Source organism: Oryctolagus cuniculus, chromosome 5 (genome assembly GCF_051225735.1).
Source record: "Oryctolagus cuniculus isolate XC-2025 breed Fujian yellow rabbit chromosome 5, ASM5122573v1, whole genome shotgun sequence".
NCBI classification, from domain to species: Eukaryota; Metazoa; Chordata; class Mammalia; order Lagomorpha; family Leporidae; genus Oryctolagus; species Oryctolagus cuniculus.
The window spans coordinates 159465910-159490625 of NC_142871.1; the positions used below are offsets into that span (position 1 = coordinate 159465910).

Below are 24716 nucleotides of genomic sequence, written 5' to 3' on the forward strand. Positions count from 1 at the left end.
CTGTCAAGATAGCTTAGAGAACAGACATAGCATTTGTAGGGAGAGAGGTTCTGTTATGGTGTCAGCAGGGTTTGCAGCCATCACACTGGCTCATGGAAAATATGTCTGGAAGGATTGTCCTCCTTGTAGTACAGATCACACTGAGAAGACACAGAGGCTTCCAAAGTACACCCAACAGAGTGAGAAAATGGGCACAGCAAGTGCGATCCCCTTGGCTTTGCTGAAAGCTGTCTAGGAAGCACAGAGAACTGTTCTGTGTAGGCCTGCACAAGCACTTGGCCTTCCTCTGTCTGTACCACTGCTAGCTCATCAGCTAATTAGGCGCTCATTTTTAAAATTCCAACTTTACTATCAAAAAAGTTTTACATCTATATAGGATTTTTTGTCTGAACCTTTTAAGTTTTCATCTGGATATCTGTGTTGACTAATTAAAGGCTAAATATTAGCTCTCTTATTTTTAAGGTTCTTGGATAAATTTTAACATTCTAGGATATGCCCTCTCCCTTTCCTCATAACAGCCAGGGAGAAAAAAATAAAAATAAAATAAAAACAGTACCTGTCACTTGACTGGAAAGTATAGTGCTGATTTAATCTAAACACTTCTTTACCACATAAAATCATATGAATATAATAACAGAAAACAGGTTTGTAGCCATATCAGAATTATTTAGCTCCATTTTTAATCTAAGCATTTCTTTACATAATATCTATGACAATGGCAGAAAACAGCTTTTACAATATCAGAATTATTTAGCTGCCATTCCCCAAAATATAATCACATTTCCTATCTTTTATAGATCAGATACAAGAAACAGTAAGACTATAGAATTCAGTGACATATGACTTCATTGTTCAGTATTTCTGTCTCACTCCCTTCTTTCCATGCTAACTGCTCCCCTTCTTTTAAAAAAATCCTTATAAGTTGGGGAACTATTAAATCCATTTTATTAGCACCCATTTTGAAGCCAACCATATGAATGGGTTTGCTGAATCACAGGTTAGCTTACGGCAAACCTGGAATTAAATCGATGATTGATAGTGGGAACAGGAATGGAAGGTTAGAATCTCCAAAGAACTTGGAAATGGTAACTTACAGTTAAGCTAGTCAAATGCACACATGAGATACACTCAGTAAAATAAAACATGAACACAAATAGCTAATGATGGAAGTTAAAGAAAAAAGAAAAGAAACTACCCTTCTATACGTGAAAGAGAAGAGTATGGAACCACCCTAACCTTCAGCCCTTCTGGTTTGGGGGTGTCCTAAAGAGGAGACTGCAGATGGATTGCAAGTTAGCAAGCACCAAGTCAAGTGGGCTGCAATGTGCCTGACTGGGTAAAGACTATGTGAACAGAGGAGTTGGTTATCCACGAAAGCAGTAAAATGTGAGAAAACAGAGGGCCACAGATGTCCTCAGAAGGCAGAGCCTGATGACATGGGAGGGTCAGTCTTGGCAGCATTGACCAAAGTAGTATGGGTCCCTTGATATAATACAGTGTCTCCGCAGTGCACCAGGGCACCCCAAGTCATTCACAGGAACCTCTGAAGATCCATTGAGAGATTTTGTTCTGAGTTTCTGGATATACCAGGCCAGTGGTGCCAATGTGCTCCTCATGCAGTGAACCTGTGGACAGCACTGCCTCTAAGCATTCTGGTCTACTCGTCTGTTGTATTTATTACTTTAAATGACTGTAACAGTATTTGATGTTGTGAGCTGGTTCCACCTTAAGCATGCCAGCAAAATCACTTTAACGGACTTAACAGACCTGAAACCATGCTGTATTATGGGGTACACCTGGGCAGGCAGTAATATTGCCCAGAAACACTTCAGTTCCTACTCCATGTGCCCCATGAACACCAGCTGAACCAGCTCTGCGTAACTATAATCACATAGAAAGTCAAGATAGAGTTGTTCCAGTAGTGTGGCTGGCTTTATTGATCTGACAGATCACAATGGAAGCCAACGCAGTCTGCAAGCTAAGAGCATGGAAAGAGCCTAAGCATATTAACAGGCCACATGCTGACTTTCAATGGGCTCTGGGACCTCACAGTCGACAGCTTCCCCAAACAAACCAATGCAACTGACAAGGTAATGTTTTCCAGGTTTTTTCACACCTTATCCAGTTGCAGTCATTGTTAGGCGATAAATAGAGTGACAGCTCATTACAAAATTCAGCATCTAGAAGCTGGAAGGTTAAGTGGCACCTCTCACCTGCTGGGTGACAGGTTAGTGTCTTATCTTTGTTTCCTCTCCACTCTTTGCCCCCAGCTTCAACTCTGCCTGGAATACTATGCACTAGAGTCACTGGATTTCACTCAAAACCTGTTTAAGTGACAATCAAGTCAGAAGGCTCACTATAGAATCTCCAGTGGGAATACACACACACACACACACACACACACGGCACCAGATCAATAGATAAGGAAAATGTAGTGTCTGTATGCACAATGCAATATTATTCAGCCATAAAGGAGTCACCTGGGTAAAACTGGAAGACATTATGCTAAATAAATCAGGCACAGAAAGATGAATACTGCACGTTCTTATTTGCATGTGGAAGCCAAAATGTTGACCTCACAGAAGTAGAGAGCAGCATAATGGCTACCAGAAGCTAGGAAGTGTTGTAGGGAGGGAGAGATGGACACAATGTGATTAAAGGATACAAGGGTGCAGATGGATTGGAGAAATAATTTCTAATGCTCTAGAGTAGGGAAACTATGGTTGACAACAATTGATTATATATTTCAAAATCTCTAACAGGATTTTGAATATTTCCAACACAAAGAAAGGATAAATGTTTGAGGAGATATGTGAATTACCCTTATATGATCACTACACACTACACACGTGTATTAAAATCTCATACCATACCCCATAAATACACACAATTAAAAATAAAAAATGTAATTTAAAAACGGGGGCTAAAAACTCCAGAGCAGAGGATGGCTGAAGTACTTGGGCCCCTGCCACCTACATGGGAGATCTGGATGGAGTTCTTGGTTTCTGACTTCAGCCTGGCCTGGCCCTGGCCAATGTGGGCATTTGAGGAGTAAACTGAGAGGTACAAAATCTCTCTCACTCATTGTTGCTGAGTAGAATTCCTTATAAGGATGCACAGCAGTTTGTTTATCCATTCACTTTTGATAGATACTTGGGTTATTACCAGTTTGAGACAGTTAGAAATAAACCATATGACTATTGTGCAAAAGGGTTTGTGTGGCCACACACTTTCTTTTCTCTTGGATAAGTACCTGGTTAACAGGTGACTAGGTCACAAAGTAGGTGTATACCTAACTTTCTAAGCCAAGCTGTGTTCCCATCACACTATATGAGAGTTCCAGTTCTATGTCCTTGTCAACACTTGGTATGGTCAGATTTTTCTTCTAATTTTAGCCATAGTAGCTGTGTGGTGAGATCTAGCAGTTTTACTTCGTGTTTCCCAAATGATGAATGATGTTGAGCCTCTTCTCCTGTGTTTGTCATCTTATGTCCTCTTTCATAAAATGTCCAAATATTTTGCCCATTTTGTATTTGGTTGTTTTCTTAGAGTTTTCAGCATTTCTTATGTTTTCTGGATAAAATACTCTAAGATGTGCATGTTTTGAACATCTTTCCCAGTGGCTGACTTGTCTTTTTATTCTTCTAACAGTGCCCTTAGAAGAGCAGACATTTTTAATTTTGATGAAGTCCTATTTGTTCATTTTTTTAATGGCTTCTGCTTTGGGCGTAGTATCTAAGAAATCTTTGCCTAAGCCAAGATCATATTTTCTCCTGTGTTCTTAGAGTTGTAGGTTTTACATTTATCTCTGCTTAATTTTGAGTTTATATGGTAAAGGTATGCATTGAAATTCATTATTTTACATATGTATAACCAATTGTATCAGCACTATTTGTTGAAAATACTGTTTCTCTATTAAATTTTCTATTTACCTTTGTCAAGTCAGAGTGTGTGTGTGTGTGTATGTGTGTGCACATACGATTGTATGTGGCTGGGAGGGAGGGCTATTTCTGTTCCATTGATCTATTTGTAGTATATTTAAGCTGATTCTACACTGTCTTAATTAGTATAGCTTTGCAAGTCTTGAAATCAGGTAGTTTTAGTTCTCCAAGTTTGCTCTTCTTATATAAAGTTTTTGTTTTTTGGTTTTGTTGTTTTTATTACTCTAGGTCCTCTGTATTTCCATATGAAGTCTAGAATCAGTTGGCCAATTTCTATTAAAAAGTCTACTAAGATTGTGATTTGGATGATGCTTAAATTAATTTAGGGGAAACAGACATCTTGTTGGTACTGAGTCTTCTAATCCAGGCACAATTATATCTCTTCACTCACTTTTGTCTTTAATTTTTCTAGCAATGTTTTGACCTATTCCATGGATGGAGTGCTGTAAACATGACTTGGTCTAAACAGAAGGAAGAATAATCAGTGTCCCCTTCAAGAATGACAAGTTACTACATCAGAGACTTGGGTTTATTACTGCACACAATGCAAGAGCTATTATAAGGGGATGAAAATACCCATTTCGCAGAGTTGTGAGCATTAAATGAAAGATCATAAGTTTAACAGCACAAGCTACGCATTCAGACAACCTGGGTTCAAATTCCAGCAATCCCACTTTAATCAAGAGGTCTTCAGAATTCTAGAAATCAATTTTCTGACCATCAAAATGCACAAAATAGTATTATCTCCCTCATACAGGCCTTCTTATGGATTAAATAAGCTCCTTAAACACTTAGAACTATTGATATAGTAAACTAATAAATATTAGCACTATTGATTTTATTATTATTAACAGTGCTAACATAGCATCTAGAATATGGTTAGCATCCTATAAAGGTTAGAAACAACTAGTTGATAAAGCAAATTAGGCCATGTGGTTAACCCCTTCAAGTATGCTTTCCATCTGCTTTGAACATCCTTGGCCAAACTGAATTTGCTGGCAGCAGGTCTGTTAAAAGACCTGACCCAGGTATCAAACATTAAATTCTTTGGATGCCATTGTTTAAGAAACTGCAGTAGACATGTAAATATCCGATCTCATAATGATAGGCAAACCTCACAATTAGCCTTATTATTGACTTATTTCCCCTTCTCTGGCCTACCTTGAGTTCTGGAGCAGGAAGAAGTTGTACAAATCATTTTCACTCATTGTTTCCAAAATCCTCAGAAAGCTGACTCATGAAAATGAAAATGGCTCTCAAGTAAAAAAGTAACATGGTCATCTTTCACACCCGCTCTACTGGTTTGATTATGTGATGTGATTTGCAAACCCAGGAAGACTGCCTGTACCTCCTCTCACCCACCAGTACTACCCTCTACTCTTACACACACATGCTCTCATGCATGAACTCTCCTGGCTTGCTGACACAAACTGCCTAATTGGAGGCCCTATGCCTGATGACTTTGTTCCCTATAAAATAACACAAATTACCTTTGAAGGAAAAACAATCATTAACTTATGCCTGGAGGAGACAATATGAAGTAATAGTGCCCTGGACCAGGAGAGGAAGGATTTGGGTTCTAATCATCTTGGATGCCTTTAGTTCTTTTCTGTAACCTGAGATTCTACTTAAGCTCCCTGCTCTTAACAGGATGGTGTTAGAGCCATTCATTCATTCAGCAAATCTTGACTGACCAGTAAGGGTGCTTACCTTGGCCAGGTGTTGTTTTAAGTGCAGGGACACAAGGACAAAGAAAACAAAGTCCCAGATCCCACAAAGCTTATCTCCAAATCAGAGGGACAGGTAATAAGCAAATAAATGCATCCATAAGACACAGTCAAGGAGTGGCGAATTTCAAGAATAAAAATAAAGCAGAGGAAAGAGATGGAGAATGAGAGAGCTAGTACGGAAAAGAGGTGACTGTTGAATAGAGAACAGAAGTAAAGGCATGAGTGACAGGAGGCCATCTGCTGAAAGAGCACTCCAGGCATGAGAATGGTGAGTGCCAAAGGCATAAACTAGAAGTGAGCTGGATGCGTTTGAGGAGGCCTGTGTGGCTGCAGTGAAGGAATCTTTGGAGTGGTATCCAAAGGCCAAATCCTGCAAACACTGTGGTGATCATAACAGCGCTCAGGTAGACTCTGAGTAGGATGGGAAACAACTAGAGGTTTTGCACAGGGAAGTTATAATGGCTGACTTATTTCAGAAAGATCACTGGGGCTGATGTGATAAAGATCAACTGTAGGGTGGCCAGAGGGGAGGCAAGAAGACTCGTGAGGGGCTGATCCTGTCCTGCAGGAGGTACTGGCGCTAGGAAGACAGTGGTGAAAGAGGTCTTCAAAAAGTTCATGGAAAACGCATATCATCCAAAAGGTATTCACAGGTTTCAAACTGTTTTGCACCAAAATAAACTTACATGTTAATTCCATTTTCCCCTCACACTGAAGGATTGGATACAGATTTTAAGCTGTGTATCTTAGAGGAAGAAAGAGGTAGAGAATGGCCTCACCATTTTGGCCTCAGCAAATATACTGAATTATAGCTTCATCTTTCAGCTCTCTCATCCTCATAACAAAATAACTGCTGTAGCACCAGATGTTACATCCTTTCACACCAATGTCCAGCTATCCACCAATGTGAAACTAAAGGACCATCCTTTATTGAGTCTCTCTTTAAGAAGGCGGAAACTTTACCTCCAGCGTCTTTGCAGAATTCTTTGTTCAACTAAGCCAAAAACTGTACCACCTGCCCACATCTAAAATAATCTTAGAAGGAAAAACAATCCAAACCAAGTGTCATGCCTCAGTGCTGGGAAGAGCCCATGGTCTCTCAAGGGCATGGTTATTCTGAAGAGAATGAAAAAAGTCAGGTTCTTTGAGAGAGAAAAGAGTTGAAGAGGTGGTTCTTGGCCCAACAGCTAATACCACCTGCAGCACAAGTACCTGCCATTGTAAAGGAGCCCGTGTTTCCTCCACAGCAATAATCCTAATATAGAAGATTATTAATAAGTATCCATTATCCATCAGCAAAGGTGAAAAGTTTCTTTTCAGGCCAGTATTTCATTATTGAAACACTCACCCATGCCTATCACAGTGTCATAGAACAGGTGGGCTGGAAGACACATTGAAAGTCCATGCATCCTCAAAATAAAATTTCCATAACTTCATGCATTAGACAAGGTCCTAGAAAGAAGTAACCATAAAGGAAATAATCAGATTATCCTAACTGAACCAGGAACTCAGATTTGCTGCCAAGACTGGCTACGAGTATGGACAGGGTATAGCCCAACCATGGAGCCACGCAGTAGCCAAGACTAGTATGACAAAGGCCTCCCTCACCACACCAAGGCCAGAGCAAGCAGAGGGCTATAAGGTGGCCCACTCAACACAGCTGCGACTTTTGAGTAAGGGGCACACCAGCCTGCAACAGCCTTGCAGAGGTGGGGAGAGAAGCTGCGAGATAAACACCCTGATTTCACATTTACTTCCCTTCAACCTGAAGTCACAAGGCATGTGAGTCCATCAAGGGAGTCCATGCATGGAGAAAGGCAAGAATGGTTCCACTGTGGCAAAAAGAGAAACTCAGCCCGTGCTACAGGGGAAGAACAGCCACTGCTGGGGTCACTCATCCCACCTGGGGACATCTTGGACTGCTGGAAAGTTCCCATATAGAACAGGCCTCATTCCTTAGCCACATGACAAGGCTTTTGACAGACGACAACAGCCCACACATCTCACAGGCCAGGCTAGGGGGAAAGTCACTGAGATGTTAGTTTAGTCCCTTAACCCCAGGGTCAAATGGAAATTGAAGGTTGATGTATACTTGTATCTTCCTCTCTGGTGGTTCTCAACCAGAGGCAGTTTTATTCCGCACCTCCCCCCCCCACCAGGAGATATTGGCAGTATCCAGTGACATTTGTCATTGTCACTCTGAGGGGGATATGGGTGCTACTGGCATCTGGAGGTAGTGGCCAGGGATGCTGCTAAACACCCAAAGAATGATCCGGTCCCAGATGTCCACAGTGCAGAGGGGAGAAATCTCCCTCAGCAGGAGCTGAGCCTGGGCAAAAGTGCCACTCTCAGCTCTCCCCACACTGCCAAGTTTCCCTGCCCACCTGGATTGCAATTTTGTCTTCAGGGTGAGCTAATACTAAGCAGCATTTAGCCTTTAAAGAGCAAAGAGGAAATGAGTTTGGGATGAGAGGAGGAGGAGAGCTGTTAACTGGCAATGAGAATAGCCACTGTCAATTTCCCCTTGGTCAGCGCCCTGCTTCTCAGCTCACAGTGGGGACAGCAGAGAGCTGCCCCTGCCCTGCAGCTTATAAACCACCCTCACATCACAACAGCAGCTTTCGCAGGCAAGCATAAAGATGTAAACAGGACAGCCTGGAGAATCATCAGAAAGGAATAGAAGCTGTTTGGTCTTCTGTCCGGAACAGATAGTTGGAAGATTCCAACCCAGTTGAAAAGGAACAGGCCAGCGCCGCGGCTCACTAGGCTAATCCTCCGCCTTGCGGCGCCGGTACACCGGGTTCTAGTCCTAGTCAGGGCGCCGGATTCTGTCCCGGTTGCCCCTCTTCCAGGCCAGCTCTCTGCTGTGGCCAGGGAGTGCAGTGGAGGATGGACCAAGTACTTGGTCCCTGCACCCCATGGGAGACCAGGAGAAGTACCTGGCTCCTGCCATCGGATCAGTGTAGTACGCCGGCTGCAGCGGCCATTGGAGGGTGAACCAACGGCAAAGGAAGACCTTTCTCTCTGTCTCTCTCTCTCACTGTCCACTCTGCCTGTCAAAAAAAATAATAATAATAATAAAAAAAAAGAAAAGGAACAATAACAAGTAGGAGACAGCAGCCCACGCACAGATTCACACAGCCTTCACTCTCTTGTGCTGGTTTCCAACAGCATGAGCCGCTGGCACTGTCCTTGGCATTGACCATGGCCTGGCAAGCTCCTGTGTCTCTGCCTAAGCACCCACAAAGGATCATGACAATGTCAGCTGTGGCCATGAATCAAGAGCAGGTGAACTTCACTTCTTCACTTTCGCTAATGGGCAGTAGGTGTATTTGTGGACACACCTCATTCATTTGCTATCTAGAGTACAACTGGAAACAATGTATTTTAAGGGAAACTTCCAGACACATTAAGTTTACCCTGCTTGAGAGTAACCTTCTGTGGTTTAAAATTAAAAAAAAAAAAAAAAGCTTTCAAAAAGGTACACATTCCCTTTCCCTCAATATAAATAAAGCAATAATTCTACTTTTTTTTTTAAAGTGACTTGGGATAATGACTACAATATAATAATAAAATTAGAAGTTCACAGCCCTAGGTACAGTTTGCTTAGGCATTAAACAAACCCAGATTATAACCCCTTTTCTTTTTTTTGGGGGGGGGGGCGGGTTCTTGCGCAAAATCTCCAAGGCCCTCTTTAAGCTCTTGTGTAGCTGTCGAGTGTTGCTCTTTAGTGATCTCATCAGATCTGTCCATCTCATACCTCCGACTGCTGATAACTGCTGCTGTGGGCTAGGGCGGGGATCTCAAGCAGAGAGGCAGAGAGAGTGGATCCATGGTTAAGTGTTCAGGATCTAGTATTCAACTGCCTAGGTTTAAGCCTTGATTCTGCCACTTCCTATATGACCTTGGGCAAGCGCCCTAACTTTTCTGTGCCTCAGCCTCGTCAGCGACGTGTTGGAAGGATGAAGCCGGAGCAGAGAGGACAGAGCACATGACACTGGACAAAGTGTTATCAGGGCAGGGTCTGCCCAGGAACAGAATTTACTTCAGGTGGTCACAGTAGAGAGCCAGAGGTGTGGGCATGGATAAGAGACCCATCCAGGGGTGTTCTGATACCCAGAGATCGGAGGCAGTGGGAAGCTGGGACTAAGGTAGGCCCGAAGGGTGAACGCTGAAGCTGTGGAGAAACTCAGCGTCTTGAAAAACACCCAACCCCTACGCTCTTTCTAACCTCTGTTCTCCAACTGGAGCTTCCCGCTGGCTGGACCCAGGGAGAAACCAGGAGCACTCTCCAGGGCACAGAGCCCTGAAGACAAGATGGAGAATCACCTGGGTGGGTGGAGAGGCACGTGCAGGATTACCAGCCACTTGGCCAGGAAGCTCACTCCCTGGCTGGGGAGGCACCAAGCAAAGTCCCCTTTGCCTTCTTCCAGTGGGGAGAGATTTACAGGACGGCGAACAGAATCGCCTCTCCTTCACATCAGACTCACTCTAGAAGAAAGGGACCCCTCCCCCATCCTGAGAGGCCCACCCTGCTGTGGGCCCAGGGCCAGCAAGTCCATGTGTATTTCAGCACCTCTCCAATGGACTGGCTGGGGCTCCTCTCAGAACCTTTTTCTCACCTGCCCTGCTCTGTTTCTACCCCTACTCCTGAGGATCCAAAAACACACTCCTGGCTTGCTTCTTTTGCTAATTAAGACAAATTCCTGAGCCTAACTTGCAGCCTTTGTTTGGGAATTTCTTCCTCCACCACTTCCCCACCCCCCTCTCATGAATGTTGACCTTTTGTCCAAGAAAGACTTCAGTCTTCCAACCTCCCACTATCTACTTAAGTAGCCATTTGGTGCTGTTTTTATGTTTCTGCCAAAAAACCATGCTGCCAGTCTCATTACCTATCAAGCACCGAGTGACCTCAGTAGAAACACAAGTCCCTTTCTTCTCGCAACGTCCATTCCCAGTGGAAGGGCTACAGGGCAGGGCTGGGAGCAGCTGGTGGCCTTCCTGGTAGACATCTGTGCAGCCTGCTACGTGCCCTGCCCCATGCTCGATGACAATGATTAACCTGCAGATTCCCCTGCGTGCCTCAGAAGCTTCTCATTCTGTGCTGATACACACGCATGGTCACATCAGAGACCTGGCAGTGACCCTACCTGCAGCACCATCATCGGGGTTTTTTTTCCAGATCTTATGGCTAGATATTCCTTTACCAGATTTAATCGAATTATTCATCCTTGTTACTCTGTTACGCTCCTTCCAGACTCCTTTGAATCCATGCCTTCCATCGCACATGGAATGTGCTCTAATGATAGCCATATTCTCTCTTTTATGTTACTACTGTGCTTTCCTGAGGAAAGAGAGAAGAGGAAATCGTGTCTGTTCCCCTCCCAGGACTTAGGTGCTCTGTGCCAAAGGACCATGATCAGAGAGCTGAGAGCTAAGGAGAGAGCAAACGACTGGGGCTCAGAGTCATGGTGAGAAGTGACTTATCCACTGCTTTGGGTTCAGGTTGAGCAAAAGCCTCAGCTGCAGGCCCCACTGAGCACCCAGGCCCTGCAAATCCCTGTACCAGGCCTTAGGAATGCAATTAGTCCTTGCCCTCAAGGAATTTACCTTTTATGTTGATAAGGAGAGAGGTTACAGTGTATGTGTGCACCTGCACGTATGTGTGTGCGCGTGTACTATGCTAACACACCCCTCCAACAATGAAGGTTCATATAGGATGAATGCCAATTAAGTAGGACATAAGTAGCTAAACTGCACTTTAAAAATCTGTAACCTCGGCCGGCGCCGCGGCTTAATAGGCTAATCCTCCACCTGCGGTGCCGGCACACTGGGTTCTAGTCCCGGTTGGGGCCCCGAATTCTGTCCCAGTTGCTCCTCTTCCAGTCCAGCTCTCTGCTGTGGCCTGGGAAGGCAGTGGAGGATGGCCCAGGTCCTTGGGCCCTGCACCTGCATGGGAGACCAGGAGGAAGCACCTGGCCCCTGGCTTCGGATTGGCGCAGCATGCCACACCATAGTGGCCACTTGAGGGGGTGAACCAATGGAAGGAAGACCTTTCTCTCCATCTCTCTCTCTCTCACTAACTCTGCCTATCAAAATAAAAAAATCTGTAACCTCAACATTTCTCTTCATCAAGCCTCCTTTTCTACTCAGGTAGAAATTGGTATTAGTGAGGTCTTCACTAGTTTTCTTCATCTCCCTTTGTTTCCATATGCATAATTAGGGTGACTGAACGATGTCTCCCACCTCCAAACTGAGTGTATTGCTTGACATTTTGAATGTATGACATTACCACAAATTTACTAGACATGACCACAGGTTTACTGAAGACTGAACCATGAGATCTGAAGTCAGGTGTTGAGATGACTTTTAAAGATTGAGACACTTCAGAGTAGAAGTTGTCTAAAAATAACTCTCTGGGCGGACTGAAGTGTATCCTTCATAGCTTCAATTCTCATTTTCTTCAATGTGGGTCCTACTTGACCAAAGCCAGTCACTAGAAGAATATCCTCCCCCACTGAGGCACCTGTGTCACTAGAAAACAAAACAAAGTCTGATTCTGGGCAATCCTGAGTGATTCTGAAAAGGATCCCACTTTTCAGCTCATAATGGTATACGTGAATACAAGTAAACCATGGCCTTGCTACAGTGACACCCGTTCTGTTTTTTCTGCTTCTTGCCTAGCAGCTTTTGCTGCCTATGACCACATCAACTTCCTAGCCAGACTATGCACTCACTGAGGACATGCACTGGGTCTTTTAAAAATTTTCTTCTGACAAATAAAAATTGTATCTCTTTGTGGCATACAAGTAAATTAATATATGCATTATCTCACATACTCATCATTTATTGCAGTGAGAACATTTCTCTCTGGGAAAGTTTCAAGTGTACAATACATTAAACAATAGTTACCAAGATGTACAGTGGCTCTCTTGAACTTACTTCTTTTGACATTTGTAATCCTTTAATAAACATCTCCCCATTTGTTCCCTTCCCGGGCCCTGATCACCCCAATATACTCTCTGCTTCTATACGTTCAACTCTTTTACCATCCTCGTGTAAGTGAGATCATGCCGTGTCTGTGTATGGTTTGTTTCACCTAGCAAGCAGGTTCATCCATGTCATCACAAATGGCAGGATTCCCACCTTTTTTCTGGCTGAATACTATTCCATCATGTACACAGAGCACATTTTCCTCATCCGTTCATCCATCAGTGGACACTTCAGTTGATTCCATATCTTGGCTATTGTGAGTAACACTGCAGGGAACGCAGGAGTACAGATGTCTCTTTGACAGACTGATTTCATTTCTTTGGGATATGAATCTAATAGTAGGATGGCTGGATCCTACAGCAATTCTATTTTCAATTTCTTAAGGAACTTCTCCACTATTTCCCGTAACAACCATGCCAACAACTGCACATTCCCAATGTGTGCAGCATTTCCCTTTCACTGCATCCTGTGCAGTGTCGGTGATCTTGTCTCTTCGACAGCAGCCAGTCTCACGGATGTGAGAGATACCCTTTGTGGTGCACTGCCTGATATTCAGGATGGCAATCCCAACAGGCAGCCTGGTGCTCCTGGCCTAGCAGGCCCAGGGGTGAGTTAAGGGACTGAACAAATAATGAACTGACAGCCCAAGAGAGCAGGGATAGATAGTAATGTGAGAAAAAGTGGGCTGTGTCTACAGTGCCCATAACCTTCCCCAGGGAGAGGCCCAGCGTGCAGCACCAGCCGTAGCCCCTTCTGCCCAAGAGGTTGATGAGTGTGATGGGACTGGGGCATCCCTTCTGTGTCTGGGAAGCATCTAAGGGGTGAGGCCTGCGTCACCCTTAGAGCACATGGCATGGACAGTCCCTGACCACAGGACAGCCCAGCAGCTGAGGAGCACCTCCTTGAAAATAAAACATCATTAGTCCCACAAAATTGGGGGGAGGATACATGAAAACTAGAGTATGTTCAAAAAGGTTGCTGTTAAATAGTAACTCCAGTTCTAACCTGGTTCCCAGACTTGATGCAAGACAAAGAGAACAAGAAGAATCTGGTGCACAAAGGAATCCAGGGTTTGCTTAGAAACTATTTCAAGAAAATCGTGAAGAACAATCTGATTTCATTTGAGCCTTTGGCTGAATTCCTTCACTAGACAAAAGGAGAGTGCACATGTGGATAGTGGAGTGTCAATCATATAGGCAGTGTCTCGTAGCCCAACTTGGGAAAATGCTAATGAAGAAGAAGTCAAGCCTACACGAGTTTTGAGCACCTGGAAGCACCTTTTCAGTGGTGGCTGTTAGGTGCAGCAGTTAAAATGCTGTTTGGGACTCCAGCAGCCCCTAGCTGAATGCCTGGGTTCATGTCCTGGTTCCACTCTCGATCCTAGCTTCCTGCCAGTGCACATCCTGGAAAGCAGATGATGGTTCAGACAGCTGCATCTCTGCCGCCCACATGGGAGAGGAGTCTGGGCTCCTGGCTTCAGCCTGGCCCAGCTCCAGCTGTTGCGAGCATTGGGGAGTAACCCAATGGATGGAATATTGAGATCTATCCAGGTATATATCCTCTCTCTATATATCCTTCCTTCTTTCCTTCTCTCTCTGCTTGTCAAAAAAATTAAATAAATAAACAATGCTTTAAGCACGTCTCAGCCCCCACAGGAGCTGTCCATCTGTGCTCATGGCAGCTGAGTCACGTCCATGGAGGCAAGGATCCCGGGGTGGACAGAGTAATTTTCCAGGGAACAGCTTCCTATTGAGAAGTACTCACGGGTGCCCTCCAAGTCATGAGGTGTCTATTTCTGCCCTCAATTGTATGAACACTGCCCAAGGTGATTCGGATCTTGATAACCCTGACTCACAAACCTCAAATAAATGATGTCATACTGAGTCACCGGCAGGATGGAATTTGCTAGCAGGAAAGAGAGCAGTGGGCCTGATCACAGGCAGGGACCATGCAAAGCACAGCGCGAGTGAGTGGACACAGACATGCACAGCCACACCTCAGGCTCAGTGGCATTGTGTGACATTTGTTACAACCATGCGCTTGCTTCAAGAACAATGTTTTTGCAAATGTTTTGTTTTTGTTGAAGCTAAATTAGTGAGGGATTATTCACTTGCAACTGGACTCATTCAACCACAGTCTTAAATAACTAGGGCCCTGTGCTAGTTAGTCATTATCATTCTTTTTAAATTTCAACTTAAATCTATGTTTTCAAGAACATATTAGGTTAAGTACATGCATATAAGAAAAGGTAGGTAAGAATTTAATTCTCTACATCATAATCTACGATGTTCTTTTCCATAACCTTCACCTTGGCGTTCTTAAGGAAGCAACTTTCTCAAATGAGTGAAACTGGGCAACAGATAAGCAAGAGTGGAGGAAGAAGCATCTCTTTTCCTTAGGCCAGCACAAAGCCAACAATGCCTCTGACCATCCGTTAATAATGGAATCAGAATACAAGCAGGGCTGGGTGGCAACATACTCCCCAGTCCCTACTGCTATGCGACAGGATGTTTTAGGCAGGGACGAGATGATGGTTTCAGGGTCAAGAGAGGAAGGAAAAATCAAGCAGATGGTTATGAAGAACAGATAAAAATGACAACAATCCATTATCTGTGCACATAAACGAGGTTCTCTCTTGCACACCAGACAATGTGCAATGCAGACAATGTGCAATGCAGTGCGAACAGGACAGAAGCCAAAGACAAAGCAATGCTACTTCCAACTGCAGCTCCCTGGCTTTTTGCTCTTGAACTTGGTGACTCCTCTGCAGCTTCATTCTTCAGGCTCTACACCTTGGTCACACACTTCCAGGATCTGTGTAAGCCAAGGCCAGTGGAAGAGGAGGCAAGGGCCCAAGCAATTTGAGGTTAGGTTGGGAAGAAGGAAACATACCTTCTGGTATTCATGGAAAATGGGAAATTTCCAAGTTAAGGATTATGAAACAAATGCACTGCACCACACTGCTCTTCTCTTCCTTCTTTTGCTCACACATCTTACCTTAATGTAAAACACTGCAAAGAAAGACGAACTAAGAAAGTAAATCTGAACCAACCTGCATTCTGCTATGCATGTGCCAAGAAACCTTCAAAAGAGGTGATCATTCTTGGTTTGAATTTTTTAGAAAGTGTAATATCTATCCAGTGCTGGGGGCTGACACCCCGTCTCCCCTTCCTTCCACAAGGCCTTGGCAGCTGGGAGAACCCCACTGGGAATGATGAGGATTTGCAGTGGAGGGAGTGAATGACCGGATTTGTTTTCTGTACATAATGAGTAATCACTGAGATAGAGACCCTTGTCTTCAGCTTTAGGATACAGTCTCCAGGCTCAGGCAACATGGGAAAAGGCAGAGGACAGACCCCTGATGTGGCACGCCTGTCCTGCTATGGCCTGTCCTTCCATCACACAGCTACCTTGGTGGCTCTCCATACAAGAACCAGACAGAAACAGGCTTCAATAGGATGGATGAGTCTTGTTGCTCATCATGGTTCTGCAAAGCACGAGCCTAGTTTACACAGTGGTGGTGCATATGCAGCTCTGGCCGCCACTGTCACGCTCTGGCTTGTGCCTGTTTCCTTACCAACAACAGCTGGTGAATATGGTGAGACTGGAGAGGAAAGAGCAGAGGTAGGGGGAAAGTCAAAACAGCAGAAGGGATGACCACCAGCCTCCTTGGGGAATGAGGCTCCAGGCTCAGTCATACAGGACTGATGTCACGGAGTCGTGACTCTGCACTTTTCCTTCCAAAAACAGGACTGGGGAAATGAAGATGAGGCCCAGGACGACTTACCTTGATTTCTTCAAGTCCCTCCCCACACTGGGCTCCCCTTTTTTGTCTCACTTTTTTTTTTTTTTTTTTTTTTTTTGGTGCCAGAGCCATGTTTATATGCTTAGAATACACCTGACTGCCCCTCCCCTTTGGGGACAGTTGCCCTCCAAGAAATACAAAAGTACTTCAAAAACATTAATGGAAAATGGAATTACAATGTAAGTTTATTTTGATGCAAAAACAATTTCTTTAATCCGAGGCAAACACTGTGGTACAGCAGGTTAAGCAGCACTTTGGACGGCTGCATCCATAACAGCGCACTGATTCAAGTCCCGGCTGTTCTGCTCCTGATTCAGCTCCTGCCAATTCACCTGGGAAGCAGCAGACAATGGCTCAAGTACTTGAGTCCCTGTCACCCACCTAGGAGACCTGGATGGAATTCTTGGCTCCTAAGTTCAGCCTAGCCCGGCCCCAGTTATTTCAGCCCTAGGGGAATGAACCAACAAATGGGAGATATTTCTTTCTCCACCCCCATATCACTATGCCTTTCGAATAAATATTTCAAAGTAATTTTTTTGAAATCCACACATACAAGGAAACTCCAAAGATTTCATGAATGTGTAGTATGAAAAATTATGCATTAATCTCAATTTTTGGAACCAAAATAAACTTTTTCAATTCCACCTAAAGTACTAGCATACAATAGCTCAGCTTGTATCTGCTCACTGATAAGACCAGGTGTCCCCAAAACCCCCAAATCATTCTGCAACATAGACAGGTTCACACAGTCTGAGCAGGTTCTATGTCCTGCCAAAGGCCACAAAGGCTGGGAAAAAAGACCAGGAAAGTCATCTGAACTCCCCAGGATTGGTCAGCAAAAAATATTTAGGCCATTCAACAGGTCATCTTTGCTTGTGTTTTCACCTCAGCTTACAATGCCCTCTCTCCCCACTACTCACCCACTCTCAAGTCCCTTCTCTCATCATCTCACTCCTCTGCTTCCTCCACTACTCAGCTAAGCTAAAGCCTCTTCCCAGAAGTCTTCAGGCAATTCTTTTTTACTTCCTTCTTGGTACATTCAAGTATCTCCCTGGGTTTGTCTGTCCATCAGGCTCAATATAAATGACTAACGTGGGTAACCGCATGGAGGGTGAATGAACTCTTGTCAGGAGCTGTGTCAGCCAGGTGACTCCGCCTCATTGAGTCAGATGCAGCATTCAAGCAGCTGGCCTTGAAGGTCCTGCCAGCTTAGCAGACGTGACTCTCCTGGGGACACTGCTCTTCGTGAGCAAGTGTCCAAGAGTCTCTGCTTCACAGCTAAGTCACTGCAGGCTGATAAGCCAAGTTCATTGAAGGACTCCAGCAATCCTGAAAGTGCTTATTTATTTTAGGTAGATCAGTGTTGCTTTTGTTTCTGGGAGGTGAGGAAATGCCAGGGGCTGGAGATGGCTGGAGACTCTTGAAGTCAGAACAGTGTGAAGACAAGTTGGAATCTTTGGCACAGTGACAACATGCTGAGGGCGAGAAGCCCCCCGAGTCTGCATTTATAGATGCTGTAATTCTAGCTCCCTCTAATAGCACTTAATCACAGCTTACCATTTTGTAACCCGAGGGTCATGAACACTGCAGCCTCACTTGTTAACTGAAGTCGACAGAACGCTACAGAGCCCCAAAGCAAACCCTTCTTCCACGGGCGAGTATTTTCTCTTTGTTTATCAATGAGGGAGTGCTTATTCATTTTTATGGCTTACTCTAGGTTTCATTCAGAGGAAGTAAACAGATTATTCTTAAGCACATCCTTGGGGGAAAAGGCTAGCACCCTGTAGTGAGCATTATCTCTGCATTTAACCTGGCACCAACCAACTAGTAAGTGATCCATTCTGCCATCATGAGCTGAATTTACCTCTGGGAAAAAAAACAACCAAAACACATGGTACAGCTACAATTCTCTCAATCCTCTTCCTAAAATTGTGAGCAGCTCCCTAATTAGCCTAAGACACCACAGAGAAGGCCCTAAACGGATTGTTCTAGCTGCTTGCAGCAGAGAGACTGATTACCTAACCAGCCAGAGTCAGGGCAAGAGGGTATGAGCCATGTTCCATAGATGAGTCAGAGACCAAAGGGTCCATCCCTCAATACCCTTAATAACTTTCTCCTCCAGGCCAAAACCTTTACCAGATACTCAGTCTGTAGAAAATGTCTTAGGTTTACTGAATTACAGTTGCACTCAGATGCTTGAGTTTGCATCAAATACTTTAAAGATAGAAGTGAACACCACTTTTATGCAGTAAGGAATTTCAGGAACATGGGGCTCCTCTCTCTACATTCACAAATTCTAATTTTAATATTCACCTTTATTGAAATTTCTTATAATTTCTCTTCCTTATTTCAAACCGTAAGGAAAAGATACGAACTCACAGCCAAAACATACTGACTGAAATCTCTCAGTAGCTTGGTTAAGGCCTAAGATAGAATATAGTGTTGTCATTTTTGGTCAGTTGAAATAGAAATTTAGCTGTTTTCTCCAAACATGAGCAAATTCTATAGCATTAAAAACCATCAATTGTAATTCAGTCTTATTTTATATATCTGCTCTATTATTCCTCTTGTGTTTTCAGTAAGTGCCTTTTTTGAAAGACAAAGAGAGGGAGAGAGAGGGGGATGGAGAAAGAGAGAGGGAGAGAAAGAGATTGAAAGCAGTCTTCTATTTGCTAGTTCACTGCCCAAATTGCCACAACAGCTGGGACTGGACCAGGCAGAAGCCAGGAGCTTCTTCCAGGTCTCCCATATGGGTGCAGGGGCCCAAGCACTTGGGCCATCTTCCACTGCTTTTCCCAGACCATAGCAGAGAGCTGGATTGGAAGTGGGGCAGCCGGGTCTCAAACCAGTGCCCATAAGTGATGCAGGCACTGCAAGTAGAGGCTTAACGCCAGCCCTCAGTAAGTGCCTTTTTTAAGTGTATTGACTCCATTGTTTGCCTCAATTCACAGATATTCAATATTAAATCCTGACCAGGTAGTTTCTAAGTCAGAGAATAATTCAATATAAGTTAACTGAAAAACTACTTTCTCTACCATGTTTTGCCCAACAGAATAACAACTACTTCTATTGCTGTGTATGTTTCAGAAAATATGCCCTCCTGTTTCTTCCTCTGCATCATGTTTCAATTACTGTCAAAGAAACAGAGCTGCTATTGAGGGGATGTGAAATGGTTAAACATAAGTGACCTCCTGTTCCTAGGTGTGGTCACCACATTCCAGGCTCTGCCCCTGGAAGTCCAAAAAATAAATTTTACCCTTATTCCCAAGCTGATCAGACTCTCTGGAACTAACTCTAACCAAATTCATAACAGACTGTTGGACAGCCTGTAGAAAGCCGATGAGAAAGAATGGGTGGAAAAGTCAGGTGGAGAACAGCATGGGTACACCTGGTAATTATATCCTAAGGACTGGTGCTTTGCTTTGAACTCCCAGAAACATGCTCTTATCTACATCCAGGAGTTACAGCAATCAAAATTCAGACATGCTTTGGGAATCCTGCAGAATATACAATTTATTCAAAATACAGTAGATTGGAATAGGCAATCACGTGGGCATGACTATGTCAGCCTATGTGGGAAATGATGTCATAATCAGAAGCCACTTATTGATTCATCTTAGCTACTGTCATAAGAAACAAAATGCTGGGATTTCATGTGATCCTCATGTGGAAAGCCAAAGAATCACCACATGGGCTTGGTGCACCTTGAATCAGAACAAGAGACGCACATCAGTAGAATATTGAGAGGGCTGAATTGAAACAAACTCATACATCCATCTGAAGATGGAAATCATCTTGCCAATGATGGCAAAAATGGTTAGAGTCCAAGAGCCACACTGTTCTCTTCAGCTTCACACCTGATGGATTTCCTTTAGATTAAAAAGTCCCAAAGCCCCCAGTTTGGGTTTTCTTCCCCTAGATAGCACTCTGATGTACACTGCTGTCCATAGGATCCATCTTTTAACTGTCCTTTTTCTACATATCTAAAGACCAATCAACCTTCTTCGCAAGGTCTTCTGAACTGGGAGCTACAGGGTCTCATTCAGGTGATCTTACACTAGAAAGCTCTACTGTTGGCTCAGGAATTTGTCATCAAAATCTTCTAAGACTGAAGCAAGTGTTGTGGTGCAGTGGATTACGCTGCCACCTGAAATGCTGGTATTCTGAGTGCTGGTTTAAGTTGTGGCTGCGCTGCTTCCAATTCAACTCCCCAGAAATGCAGCTGGGAAAGCAATGGAGACGGGCCCAAGTGCTTGGGCATCAGCCACCTACATGGAGGCTCTGGATTGGGTTCCAGGTTCCTGGCTATGGCCTAGCCCAGCTCTGGTCATTTCAGCCATTTGGAGAATGAATCAGCAGGTGGAAGTGCGCGCTCTCTCTCTCTGTCCCTCTCTTTTCTGTCCCTCTCTCTGTATAACTCTGACTTTCAAATAAATAAAAATAAATCTTTAACCTAAAACAAAGTTTTCTAAGGCTTAGGACAAATATCTCTGCAAGCCTGAATTCAAATCTATTTTCTTCCAATCTCTCATACATTCCTGACAACCTAATTCTGACACCCACATATCTTGTCCTGGGAAATGAATATCCAAAACAACAGGCAAGACCCTGCAACAAACTAAATGCACCACAAATTAGTTAACTGGTGCACTGGGTATGTAGAAGCTCCTGAAAGGTGCTTAAAGTAACTGCTAACTTGGAGAAACAAGCTTGCTACTTGTAAAATGCTTCTGAGTGTGCTTATTTCTGTGTCCCCCAGAGACACACAGCTGCTCAAGACACTGCATACAAGCCATGTAAGATGACCTTTACCCAACTGCCTGGGAAAGCACCTTGAAAGGGGGAAGGTGTTTCCGCCTAACCTGATGGCAGGTGTATTTGCCCAGGTACAAACTCCTAGGACAGATGGAGCGAATGAGGGGATTGTCTCACCCTCCTCTCTTGACTTCCTGAACCCTAACACAAAGTCAGGTAATATAAAGGCCTGTCTGTAAGCATACCTTGTAAACAATTTAATGCCATTTAAATATAATATAATGGGTGATACCGAAAGCCTTTACTCCTGACAAAATACCTGAGATTTCAAATATTATGGATGCTTTATATCTTTAGTACTAAACTAACAATTTTTTAGGCTAGTCAGACCACAGAGAATAACAATAAAGGAGTCCAAATTAAGAATAAAACCAAGAAAGTTTGGCTCTTTAGAAAAGTTAATGAAATCAGTATCAAATGTTCATGAATAACCACCTCGTAGATGGTTTGTGAATGTACACTAAGAGAAACTTAGGAGATACCTAAGTCCTGGCAAGGCAACATCACTTTTCAATTACTTTCAATTGTATCCACGGGAGATTGTTTCCAGGAGCTCTGCAGATACCAAAATCCCTCATACAAGATGGTATAGCGGGGTCGGCGCCATGGTGCAGTAGGTTAATCCTCTGCCTGTGGCGCTGGCATCCCATATGGGTGCCAGTTCTAGTCCCAGCTGCCCCTCTTCCGGTCCAGCTCTCTGCTATGGCCTGGGAAAGCAGTGGAGGATGGCCCAAGTGCTTGGGCCCCTGCACTTACAAGAGAGACCAGGAAGAGGCACCTGGCTCCTGGCTTCGGATTGGTGCAGCTCTGGCCATTGCGGCCAAATAGGGAGTGAGCCAGCAGAGGGAAGACCTTTCTCTGTCTCTCCCTTTCACTGTCTGTAACTCTACCTCTCAAATAAATAAAAATAAAATCTTTAAAAAAATTTTTTTCAAAAGATGGTGCACATTCCCTTACATACTTTCATTCACCTCTAGGTTACTTAGTTCATAATGCAATATAAAGGCTGTGTAAATAGTTATAGTGATGAGGAATAATGACAAGAAAGTCTTAAATGTACCAGAGTATGACATTGCACTGCACAAAAATGTACAGTAAAAAAGAAAAGGCAGGTATATGTTCAGAAAAAGGCAAGTTTTTTGAATATTTTTAATCCATAGCTGGGGGATCTGTGGCCACAGAACCCATGGATGTGGAGGGGCAACTAGACTGCAACTTTCATGGGACAGGGTGGTCTGTGGAAGCCTGGGGACCAAAAAATGCGCATGTCCACCCACAGGGCCAATGGAGTGTACTGGCCCAGGGGAAAGACGCCCTAAGAAAGTGACACAAGGCTGTTTTCTGAAGCAGGACTGGAGGACAACATCCAGTGGGGTTCAGACATTTCAAGTACGAGGATGTTGTCTGGGACAGCATCAAGAAGGGTTACCATCGCCCCATATGTAATATAACTCATTCCTTAACACTGTATGCAAAATTATCGATAGTACACTTCCATCTTATGGGGTTCTCAAGGAGCTAAAATTTATTATAAAAATCTTTACTTACATTTAGCCTTTACACCCAATAGTTGATAATATACTTTTGGCATTTCATATATATTCTTTAATTTCACTCTTTCACGACAAGTGAACCTAATCAACAGGCTTATGCCTCATGTCTATATGAAATCTAAGATTTGTCACATTATCTAAAGACTCAACTATATTAGGTTAATGGGACCAATGTTTCTAGTAATAAGTATCAACATTTTCACTTTATTTTCCACTTCTTTTTACAATATAGAAAGGCTGAAACTGAAAAGACAGGTCAAATTATTGCAAAAATCCTGGTGCACAGATGACAGCGCTAAAACCGTGCAGCTGGCTGGCAGACACTTGATCACACAACAGCCAGAACACACGGCGTTTGCGATGTCCAAACTGAGTGCCCCAAAGGCAGTTCAGGAGTGCCACAATACGGGGGAGAAAAGCTGCAACCATCAACATATGCTTTTAAAGGTACTGGATGTTTGTTAAAAATCTGAAAAATTAAAAAAAAAAAACTCCAAGTATAATAATCTTTCAAGAATGTAGGTGCATAAATCTGTGAACTAGTAAACTGCATACATTTAATCTTTTTAAAGATGTATTATTTATTTGAAAGAGTGACAGAGAGAAGGGGAGAGGCAGTGAGAGAGAGAGAGAGAGAACGCTTTCAATTGCTGGTTTATTCCCCCAAATCTCTGCAAGAGCCAGGTCTGGGCAAGACTGAAGCCAGGAGCCTGGAACCCCATCCAGGTCGTCCTTGTGGGTAGCAGGGCTCAGGCGGTTGGGCATCTTCTGCTGTCTTCCCAGGCAATTAGAGAGTGCATACGCTGAAGACATCTAGTCCAGAGACTTGACTACTGTAGCTCATGTGGATTCCATGACAACAGAAGTGTCTTGACTCACTTGGCAGCAGCATTTCTCAGTCTAAATCAGTTCTCATTCTGACTGTCACTGCAGTTGTCTCTTTTGAATCAGAACAATAAGGTGTGTCTCCTGGGCCTCACCAAGTCTGGATGATGTGATGATGTCCACTCTCAGGGCCTGCACAACCGAAAGAGGCCTGACCTTATTGTGGTTTGAGACTGCTCTAGGATGAGGCTTGAGGAGTAAAATGCCCCCTCCCCTTTTCCCTCTACTTAAATTCAATCTATCCTTATGGCACAGAATTAGAAACAAGTCTTTACTATAACCCCTGGATGTAACAGTCAAGTGTAATTGATTTATGGAGAACTGAAGATAGGCAATTTTGCCTCTCAGACAGGATCCATATTCCAACAGACGTTGACAATAGCTTTTCTTTTCTTCCTAGTTAATTAATGCTGTGTCTATTCACATGCCCACAGCCTAGGATCTTTGTTGCTAGTTGGTAATAAATGCAGCAATCAGTATGTTTAATTAGAAACCAAAGCCTCTAACAACCCTGTAAGCCTAATTTTCTCCTCCAGGATCAAAATATTCTATATATAATAACATACAGAATGATATAGATTATATAGTGTTATATAATCTATATTATTCTATATTATAAAGCCCTTCCTTAAGCTAAATACATTTCTTAAACTACACACAATACAGTTAAGTCAAGGAATGACAGCTTCTTATTTTTGCAGACTCCTGACCTTATCAAAGCTTCAGAAGAATTCAGATCACGTGGTATCGAATAAGCACAAAAGCCACTGGCACTTTGCATGATAAAGTCAGAGGGCACATCACAAGCCATTTCCAGGTCTGGTTTCTTCAAGAAGACACATTTGCAGGAAACACTGACAGAGAAGTGGCTGTGACTGAACTAAAGCCATTGATAGCAAGGGAGAACGGCTGCAGGCAGCAGCCAGAAATGCTGAGATGTTCAGAGGAGGGCTGTCAGTCCTCACAAGCGGCACAGGCAACTTGCGTGCACACA

At 43.6% G+C, this 24716-nt stretch overlaps 1 protein-coding gene and 1 long non-coding RNA gene across 3 annotated transcripts in view; one reads left to right on the top strand and one right to left on the bottom strand.

The window, feature by feature from the left end:
* NEDD9 (neural precursor cell expressed, developmentally down-regulated 9) overlaps positions 1–24716 on the top strand; it is a 203905-nt gene that overhangs the window by 84431 nt on the left and 94758 nt on the right. The window lies entirely within an intron of this gene.
* The window catches only part of LOC149126829 (uncharacterized), a 38957-nt gene continuing 20461 nt past the window's right edge, over positions 6221–24716 (bottom strand). The window contains exon 2 of the long non-coding RNA XR_016234300.1: positions 6221–23854. This is a non-coding gene — a long non-coding RNA (uncharacterized LOC149126829). The remainder of the gene's footprint in view (positions 23855–24716) is intronic.